Source organism: Larus michahellis, unplaced genomic scaffold (genome assembly GCF_964199755.1).
Source record: "Larus michahellis unplaced genomic scaffold, bLarMic1.1 SCAFFOLD_101, whole genome shotgun sequence".
Taxonomy (NCBI): Eukaryota; Metazoa; Chordata; class Aves; order Charadriiformes; family Laridae; genus Larus; species Larus michahellis.
Window position 1 is genome coordinate 322,621 of NW_027436039.1, and position 10,754 is coordinate 333,374.

Genomic DNA, 10,754 nt, shown 5'->3' on the forward strand with positions numbered 1-10,754 from the left:
GAGATACCGCAAGACGTTTCTGTATATTGGGCACAGCGCTCTGCAGCGTGTTAGCAGAGACTTTCCCGGGACAGTGAAACCCTATGTCAGAGACACTGAGAAGAAGCCCCAATGTTCCCTCCAGGCACTTTCAGTGTGGGTGCTTTCTCCACGTGGTTCCTGGTTTCACTGCAGCTCTGAAGAGAATGTTAGCAAAGAGGTAACCGGGACAGTGAAAACAGTACTCAAAGACAGGGAGAGCAAGCTCTCTCTTGGCACTTTGGATGTGGGACATACAGCGAGATGTTTGCTGCTTTTGCGTTTGGCTGTTGGGAGATTTACAGCACAAAGATATCTAGTTGATTTGAAGCAGTTCTGAGAAAGTCTAAACATAATCCCCACTTCTCCCTCCTGGCACTTTCCATGTGGGAGATATAGCAGGATGTATATTGGTTTTGAGGACAACTCAATGGACAGTGTAGGGAGAAAACCTCCTGGCTCCTTGAATGCCGTTTCTGGAGACACTGCGATCAATGTGGGAGATATGTCAAGATGTGTGTTTGTTTTGAGGACGGCTCTCTGGAGAGTCTTAGCAAAGAGGTCACACAGATAATCAGAGCAATTCTCAGAGACACTGAGAACAAGCTCCGCAATTCCCTCCTGGCACTTTCCCTGTAGGAGATACCGAAAGACGTTTCTGTATATTGGGCACAGCGCTCTGCACGGTGTTAGCAGAGACTTTCCCGGGACAGTGAAACCCTATGGCAGAGACACTGAGAAGAAGCCCCAATGTTCCCTCCAGGCACTTTCAGTGTGGGTGCTTTCTCCACGTGGTTCCTGGTTTCACCGCAGCTCTGAAGAGAATGTTAGCAAAGAGGTAACCGGGACAGTGAAAACAGTACTCAAAGACAGGGAGAGCAAGCTCTCTCTTGGCACTTTGGATGTGGGACATACAGCGAGATGTTTGCTGCTTTTGCGTTTGGCTGTTGGGAGATTTACAGCACAAAGATATCTAGTCGATTTGAAGCAGTTCCGAGAAAGTCTAAACATAATCCCCACTTCTCCCTCCTGGCACTTTCCATGTGGGAGATATAGCAGGATGTATATTGGTTTTGAGGACAACTCAATGGACAGTGTAGGGAGAAAAGGTCCTGGCTCCTTGAATGCCGTTTCTGGAGACACTGCGATCAATGTGGGAGATATGTCAAGATGTGTGTTTGTTTTGAGGACGTCTCTCTGGAGAGTCTTAGCAAAGAGGTCACACAGATAATCAGAGCAATTCTCAGAGACACTGAGAACAAGCTCCGCAATTCCCTCCTGGCACTTTCCCTGTAGGAGATACCGCAAGACGTTTCTGTATATTGGGCACAGCGCTCTGCAGCGTGTTAGCAGAGACTTTCCCGGGACAGTGAAACCCTATGGCAGAGACACTGAGAAGAAGCCCCAATGTTCCCTCCAGGCACTTTCAGTGTGGGTGCTTTCTCCACGTGGTTCCTGGTTTCACTGCAGCTCTGAAGAGAATGTTAGCAAAGAGGTAACCGGGACAGTGAAAACAGTACTCAAAGACAGGGAGAGCAAGCTCTCTCTTGGCACTTTGGATGTGGGACATACAGTGAGATGTTTGCTGCTTTTGCGTTTGGCTGTTGGGAGATTTACAGCACAAAGATATCTAGTTGATTTGAAGCAGTTCCGAGAAAGTCTAAACATAATCCCCACTTCTCCCTCCTGGCACTTTCCATGTGGGAGATATAGCAGGATGTATATTGGTTTTGAGGACAACTCAACGGACAGTGTAGGGAGAAAAGGTCCTGGCTCCTTGAATGCCGTTTCTGGAGACACTGCGATCAATGTGGGAGATATGTCAAGATGTGTGTTTGTTTTGAGGACGGCTCTCTGGAGAGTCTTAGCAAAGAGGTCACACAGATAATCAGAGCAATTCTCAGAGACACTGAGAACAAGCTCCGCAATTCCCTCCTGGCACTTTCCCTGTAGGAGATACCGCAAGACGTTTCTGTATATTGGGCACAGCGCTCTGCAGCGTGTTAGCAGAGACTTTCCCGGGACAGTGAAACCCTATGGCAGAGACACTGAGAAGAAGCCCCAATGTTCCCTCCAGGCACTTTCAGTGTGGGTGCTTTCTCCACGTGGTTCCTGGTTTCACTGCAGCTCTGAAGAGAATGTTAGCAAAGAGGTAACCGGGACAGTGAAAACAGTACTCAAAGACAGGGAGAGCAAGCTCTCTCTTGGCACTTTGGATGTGGGACATACAGCGAGATGTTTGCTGCTTTTGCGTTTGGCTGTTGGGAGATTTACAGCACAAAGATATCTAGTTGATTTGAAGCAGTTCCGAGAAAGTCTAAACATAATCCCCACTTCTCCCTCCTGGCACTTTCCATGTGGGAGATATAGCAGGATGTATATTGGTTTTGAGGACAACTCAACGGACAGTGTAGGGAGAAAAGGTCCTGGCTCCTTGAATGCCGTTTCTGGAGACACTGCGATCAATGTGGGAGATATGTCAAGATGTGTGTTTGTTTTGAGGACGGCTCTCTGGAGAGTCTTAGCAAAGAGGTCACACAGATAATCAGAGCAATTCTCAGAGACACTGAGAACAAGCTCCGCAATTCCCTCCTGGCACTTTCCCTGTAGGAGATACCGCAAGACGTTTCTGTATATTGGGCACAGCGCTCTGCAGCGTGTTAGCAGAGACTTTCCCGGGACAGTGAAACCCTATGGCAGAGACACTGAGAAGAAGCCCCAGTGTTCCCTCCAGGCACTTTCAGTGTGGGTGCTTTCTCCACGTGGTTCCTGGTTTCACTACAGCTCTGAAGAGAATGTTAGCAAAGAGGTAACCGGGACAGTGAAAACAGTACTCAAAGACAGGGAGAGCAAGCTCTCTCTTGGCACTTTGGATGTGGGACATACAGCGAGATGTTTGCTGCTTTTGCGTTTGGCTGTTGGGAGATTTACAGCACAAAGATATCTAGTTGATTTGAAGCAGTTCCGAGAAAGTCTAAACATAATCCCCACTTCTCCCTCCTGGCACTTTCCATGTGGGAGATATAGCAGGAGGTATATTGGTTTTGAGGACAACTCAATGGACAGTGTAGGGAGAAAAGGTCCTGGCTCCTTGAATGCCGTTTCTGGAGACACTGCGATCAATGTGGGAGATATGTCAAGATGTGTGTTTGTTTTGAGGACGGCTCTCTGGAGAGTCTTAGCAAAGAGGTCACACAGATAATCAGAGCAATTCTCAGAGACACTGAGAACAAGCTCCGCAATTCCCTCCTGGCACTTTCCCTGTAGGAGATACCGCAAGACGTTTCTGTATATTGGGCACAGCGCTCTGCACGGTGTTAGCAGAGACTTTCCCGGGACAGTGAAACCCTATGTCAGAGACACTGAGAAGAAGCCCCAATGTTCCCTCCAGGCACTTTCAGTGTGGGTGCTTTCTCCACGTGGTTCCTGGTTTCACTGCAGCTCTGAAGAGAATGTTAGCAAAGAGGTAACCGGGACAGTGAAAACAGTACTCAAAGACAGGGAGAGCAAGCTCTCTCTTGGCACTTTGGATGTGGGACATACAGCGAGATGTTTGCTGCTTTTGCGTTTGGCTGTTGGGAGATTTACAGCACAAAGATATCTAGTTGATTTGAAGCAGTTCCGAGAAAGTCTAAACATAATCCCCACTTCTCCCTCCTGGCACTTTCCATGTGGGAGATATAGCAGGATGTATATTGGTTTTGAGGACAACTCAATGGACAGTGTAGGGAGAAAAGGTCCTGGCTCCTTGAATGCCGTTTCTGGAGACACTGCGATCAATGTGGGAGATATGTCAAGATGTGTGTTTGTTTTGAGGACGGCTCTCTGGAGAGTCTTAGCAAAGAGGTCACACAGATAATCAGAGCAATTCTCAGAGACACTGAGAACAAGCTCCGCAATTCCCTCCTGGCACTTTCCCTGTAGGAGATACCGCAAGACGTTTCTGTATATTGGGCACAGCGCTCTGCAGCGTGTTAGCAGAGACTTTCCCGGGACAGTGAAACCCTATGGCAGAGACACTGAGAAGAAGCCCCAGTGTTCCCTCCAGGCACTTTCAGTGTGGGTGCTTTCTCCACGTGGTTCCTGGTTTCACTACAGCTCTGAAGAGAATGTTAGCAAAGAGGTAACCGGGACAGTGAAAACAGTACTCAAAGACAGGGAGAGCAAGCTCTCTCTTGGCACTTTGGATGTGGGACATACAGCAAGATGTTTGCTGCTTTTGCGTTTGGCTGTTGGGAGATTTACAGCACAAAGATATCTAGTTGATTTGAAGCAGTTCCGAGAAAGTCTAAACATAATCCCCACTTCTCCCTCCTGGCACTTTCCATGTGGGAGATATAGCAGGAGGTATATTGGTTTTGAGGACAACTCAATGGACAGTGTAGGGAGAAAAGGTCCTGGCTCCTTGAATGCCGTTTCTGGAGACACTGCGATCAATGTGGGAGATATGTCAAGATGTGTGTTGGTTTTGAGGACGGCTCTCTGGAGAGTCTTAGCAAAGAGGTCACACAGATAATCAGAGCAATTCTCAGAGACACTGAGAACAAGCTCCGCAATTCCCTCCTGGCACTTTCCCTGTAGGAGATACCGCAAGACGTTTCTGTATATTGGGCACAGCGCTCTGCACGGTGTTAGCAGAGACTTTCCCGGGACAGTGAAACCCTATGTCAGAGACACTGAGAAGAAGCCCCAATGTTCCCTCCAGGCACTTTCAGTGTGGGTGCTTTCTCCACGTGGTTCCTGGTTTCACTGCAGCTCTGAAGAGAATGTTAGCAAAGAGGTAACCGGGACAGTGAAAACAGTACTCAAAGACAGGGAGAGCAAGCTCTCTCTTGGCACTTTGGATGTGGGACATACAGCGAGATGTTTGCTGCTTTTGCGTTTGGCTGTTGGGAGATTTACAGCACAAAGATATCTAGTTGATTTGAAGCAGTTCCGAGAAAGTCTAAACATAATCCCCACTTCTCCCTCCTGGCACTTTCCATGTGGGAGATATAGCAGGATGTATATTGGTTTTGAGGACAACTCAATGGACAGTGTAGGGAGAAAAGGTCCTGGCTCCTTGAATGCCGTTTCTGGAGACACTGCGATCAATGTGGGAGATATGTCAAGATGTGTGTTTGTTTTGAGGACGGCTCTCTGGAGAGTCTTAGCAAAGAGGTCACACAGATAATCAGAGCAATTCTCAGAGACACTGAGAACAAGCTCCGCAATTCCCTCCTGGCACTTTCCCTGTAGGAGATACCGCAAGACGTTTCTGTATATTGGGCACAGCGCTCTGCAGGGTGTTAGCAGAGACTTTCCCGGGACAGTGAAACCCTATGTCAGAGACACTGAGAAGAAGCCCCAATGTTCCCTCCAGGCACTTTCAGTGTGGGTGCTTTCTCCACGTGGTTCCTGGTTTCACTGCAGCTCTGAAGAGAATGTTAGCAAAGAGGTAACCGGGACAGTGAAAACAGTACTCAAAGACAGGGAGAGCAAGCTCTCTCTTGGCACTTTGGATGTGGGACATACAGCGAGATGTTTGCTGCTTTTGCGTTTGGCTGTTGGGAGATTTACAGCACAAAGATATCTAGTTGATTTGAAGCAGTTCCGAGAAAGTCTAAACATAATCCCCACTTCTCCCTCCTGGCACTTTCCATGTGGGAGATATAGCAGGATGTAGATTGGTTTTGAGGACAACTCAACGGACAGTGTAGGGAGAAAAGGTCCTGGCTCCTTGAATGCCGTTTCTGGAGACACTGCGATCAATGTGGGAGATATGTCAAGATGTGTGTTTGTTTTGAGGACGGCTCTCTGGAGAGTCTTAGCAAAGAGGTCACACAGATAATCAGAGCAATTCTCAGAGACACTGAGAACAAGCTCCGCAATTCCCTCCTGGCACTTTCCCTGTAGGAGATACCGCAAGACGTTTCTGTATATTGGGCACAGCGCTCTGCACGGTGTTAGCAGAGACTTTCCCGGGACAGTGAAACCCTATGGCAGAGACACTGAGAAGAAGCCCCAATGTTCCCTCCAGGCACTTTCAGTGTGGGTGCTTTCTCCACGTGGTTCCTGGTTTCACTGCAGCTCTGAAGAGAATGTTAGCAAAGAGGTAACCGGGACAGTGAAAACAGTACTCAAAGACAGGGAGAGCAAGCTCTCTCTTGGCACTTTGGATGTGGGACATACAGCGAGATGTTTGCTGCTTTTGCGTTTGGCTGTTGGGAGATTTACAGCACAAAGATATCTAGTTGATTTGAAGCAGTTCCGAGAAAGTCTAAACATAATCCCCACTTCTCCCTCCTGGCACTTTCCATGTGGGAGATATAGCAGGATGTAGATTGGTTTTGAGGACAACTCAACGGACAGTGTAGGGAGAAAAGGTCCTGGCTCCTTGAATGCCGTTTCTGGAGACACTGCGATCAATGTGGGAGATATGTCAAGATGTGTGTTTGTTTTGAGGACGGCTCTCTGGAGAGTCTTAGCAAAGAGGTCACACAGATAATCAGAGCAATTCTCAGAGACACTGAGAACAAGCTCCGCAATTCCCTCCTGGCACTTTCCCTGTAGGAGATACCGCAAGACGTTTCTGTATATTGGGCACAGCGCTCTGCAGGGTGTTAGCAGAGACTTTCCCGGGACAGTGAAACCCTATGTCAGAGACACTGAGAAGAAGCCCCAATGTTCCCTCCAGGCACTTTCAGTGTGGGTGCTTTCTCCACGTGGTTCCTGGTTTCACTACAGCTCTGAAGAGAATGTTAGCAAAGAGGTAACCGGGACAGTGAAAACAGTACTCAAAGACAGGGAGAGCAAGCTCTCTCTTGGCACTTTGGATGTGGGACATACAGCGAGATGTTTGCTGCTTTTGTGTTTGGCTGTTGGGAGATTTACAGCACAAAGATATCTAGTTGATTTGAAGCAGTTCCGAGAAAGTCTAAACATAATCCCCACTTCTCCCTCCTGGCACTTTCCATGTGGGAGATATAGCAGGATGTATATTGGTTTTGAGGACAACTCAATGGACAGTGTAGGGAGAAAACCTCCTGGCTCCTTGAATGCCGTTTCTGGAGACACTGCGATCAATGTGGGAGATATGTCAAGATGTGTGTTTGTTTTGAGGACGGCTCTCTGGAGAGTCTTAGCAAAGAGGTCACACAGATAATCAGAGCAATTCTCAGAGACACTGAGAACAAGCTCCGCAATTCCCTCCTGGCACTTTCCCTGTAGGAGATACCGCAAGACGTTTCTGTATATTGGGCACAGCGCTCTGCACGGTGTTAGCAGAGACTTTCCCGGGACAGTGAAACCCTATGGCAGAGACACTGAGAAGAAGCCCCAATGTTCCCTCCAGGCACTTTCAGTGTGGGTGCTTTCTCCACGTGGTTCCTGGTTTCACTGCAGCTCTGAAGAGAATGTTAGCAAAGAGGTAACCGGGACAGTGAAAACAGTACTCAAAGACAGGGAGAGCAAGCTCTCTCTTGGCACTTTGGATGTGGGACATACAGCGAGATGTTTGCTGCTTTTGCGTTTGGCTGTTGGGAGATTTACAGCACAAAGATACCTAGTTGATTTGAAGCAGTTCCGAGAAAGTCTAAACATAATCCCCACTTCTCCCTCCTGGCACTTTCCATGTGGGAGATATAGCAGGATGTAGATTGGTTTTGAGGACAACTCAATGGACAGTGTAGGGAGAAAAGGTCCTGGCTCCTTGAATGCCGTTTCTGGAGACACTGCGATCAATGTGGGAGATATGTCAAGATGTGTGTTTGTTTTGAGGACGTCTCTCTGGAGAGTCTTAGCAAAGAGGTCACACAGATAATCAGAGCAATTCTCAGAGACACTGAGAACAAGCTCCGCAATTCCCTCCTGGCACTTTCCCTGTAGGAGATACCGCAAGACGTTTCTGTATATTGGGCACAGCGCTCTGCACGGTGTTAGCAGAGACTTTCCCGGGACAGTGAAACCCTATGGCAGAGACACTGAGAAGAAGCCCCAATGTTCCCTCCAGGCACTTTCAGTGTGGGTGCTTTCTCCACGTGGTTCCTGGTTTCACTGCAGCTCTGAAGAGAATGTTAGCAAAGAGGTAACCGGGACAGTGAAAACAGTACTCAAAGACAGGGAGAGCAAGCTCTCTCTTGGCACTTTGGATGTGGGACATACAGCGAGATGTTTGCTGCTTTTGCGTTTGGCTGTTGGGAGATTTACAGCACAAAGATATCTAGTTGATTTGAAGCAGTTCCGAGAAAGTCTAAACATAATCCCCACTTCTCCCTCCTGGCACTTTCCATGTGGGAGATATAGCAGGATGTATATTGGTTTTGAGGACAACTCAATGGACAGTGTAGGGAGAAAAGGTCCTGGCTCCTTGAATGCCGTTTCTGGAGACACTGCGATCAATGTGGGAGATATGTCAAGATGTGTGTTTGTTTTGAGGACGGCTCTCTGGAGAGTCTTAGCAAAGAGGTCACACAGATAATCAGAGCAATTCTCAGAGACACTGAGAACAAGCTCCGCAATTCCCTCCTGGCACTTTCCCTGTAGGAGATACCGCAAGACGTTTCTGTATATTGGGCACAGCGCTCTGCAGCGTGTTAGCAGAGACTTTCCCGGGACAGTGAAACCCTATGTCAGAGACACTGAGAAGAAGCCCCAATGTTCCCTCCAGGCACTTTCAGTGTGGGTGCTTTCTCCACGTGGTTCCTGGTTTCACTGCAGCTCTGAAGAGAATGTTAGCAAAGAGGTAACCGGGACAGTGAAAACAGTACTCAAAGACAGGGAGAGCAAGCTCTCTCTTGGCACTTTGGATGTGGGACATACAGCGAGATGTTTGCTGCTTTTGCGTTTGGCTGTTGGGAGATTTACAGCACAAAGATATCTAGTTGATTTGAAGCAGTTCCGAGAAAGTCTAAACATAATCCCCACTTCTCCCTCCTGGCACTTTCCATGTGGGAGATATAGCAGGAGGTATATTGGTTTTGAGGACAACTCAACGGACAGTGTAGGGAGAAAAGGTCCTGGCTCCTTGAATGCCGTTTCTGGAGACACTGCGATCAATGTGGGAGATATGTCAAGATGTGTGTTTGTTTTGAGGACGGCTCTCTGGAGAGTCTTAGCAAAGAGGTCACACAGATAATCAGAGCAATTCTCAGAGACACTGAGAACAAGCTCCGCAATTCCCTCCTGGCACTTTCCCTGTAGGAGATACCGCAAGACGTTTCTGTATATTGGGCACAGCGCTCTGCAGCGTGTTAGCAGAGACTTTCCCGGCACAGTGAAACCCTATGTCAGAGACACTGAGAAGAAGCCCCAATGTTCCCTCCAGGCACTTTCAGTGTGGGTGCTTTCTCCACGTGGTTCCTGGTTTCACTGCAGCTCTGAAGAGAATGTTAGCAAAGAGGTAACCGGGACAGTGAAAACAGTACTCAAAGACAGGGAGAGCAAGCTCTCTCTTGGCACTTTGGATGTGGGACATACAGCGAGATGTTTGCTGCTTTTGCGTTTGGCTGTTGGGAGATTTACAGCACAAAGATATCTAGTTGATTTGAAGCAGTTCCGAGAAAGTCTAAACATAATCCCCACTTCTCCCTCCTGGCACTTTCCATGTGGGAGATATAGCAGGATGTATATTGGTTTTGAGGACAACTCAACGGACAGTGTAGGGAGAAAAGGTCCTGGCTCCTTGAATGCCGTTTCTGGAGACACTGCGATCAATGTGGGAGATATGTCAAGATGTGTGTTTGTTTTGAGGACAGCTCTCTGGAGAGTCTTAGCAAAGAGGTCACACAGATAATCAGAGCAATTCTCAGAGACACTGAGAACAAGCTCCGCAATTCCCTCCTGGCACTTTCCCTGTAGGAGATACCGCAAGACGTTTCTGTATATTGGGCACAGCGCTCTGCAGCGTGTTAGCAGAGACTTTCCCGGCACAGTGAAACCCTATGTCAGAGACACTGAGAAGAAGCCCCAATGTTCCCTCCAGGCACTTTCAGTGTGGGTGCTTTCTCCACGTGGTTCCTGGTTTCACTACAGCTCTGAAGAGAATGTTAGCAAAGAGGTAACCGGGACAGTGAAAACAGTACTCAAAGACAGGGAGAGCAAGCTCTCTCTTGGCACTTTGGATGTGGGACATACAGCGAGATGTTTGCTGCTTTTGCGTTTGGCTGTTGGGAGATTTACAGCACAAAGATATCTAGTTGATTTGAAGCAGTTCCGAGAAAGTCTAAACATAATCCCCACTTCTCCCTCCTGGCACTTTCCATGTGGGAGATATAGCAGGATGTATATTGGTTTTGAGGACAACTCAATGGACAGTGTAGGGAGAAAACCTCCTGGCTCCTTGAATGCCGTTTCTGGAGACACTGCGATCAATGTGGGAGATATGTCAAGATGTGTGTTTGTTTTGAGGACGGCTCTCTGGAGAGTCTTAGCAAAGAGGTCACACAGATAATCAGAGCAATTCTCAGAGACACTGAGAACAAGCTCCGCAATTCCCTCCTGGCACTTTCCCTGTAGGAGATACCGCAAGACGTTTCTGTATATTGGGCACAGCGCTCTGCACGGTGTTAGCAGAGACTTTCCCGGGACAGTGAAACCCTATGGCAGAGACACTGAGAAGAAGCCCCAATGTTCCCTCCAGGCACTTTCAGTGTGGGTGCTTTCTCCACGTGGTTCCTGGTTTCACTGCAGCTCTGAAGAGAATGTTAGCAAAGAGGTAACCGGGACAGTGAAAACAGTACTCAAAGACAGGGAGAGCA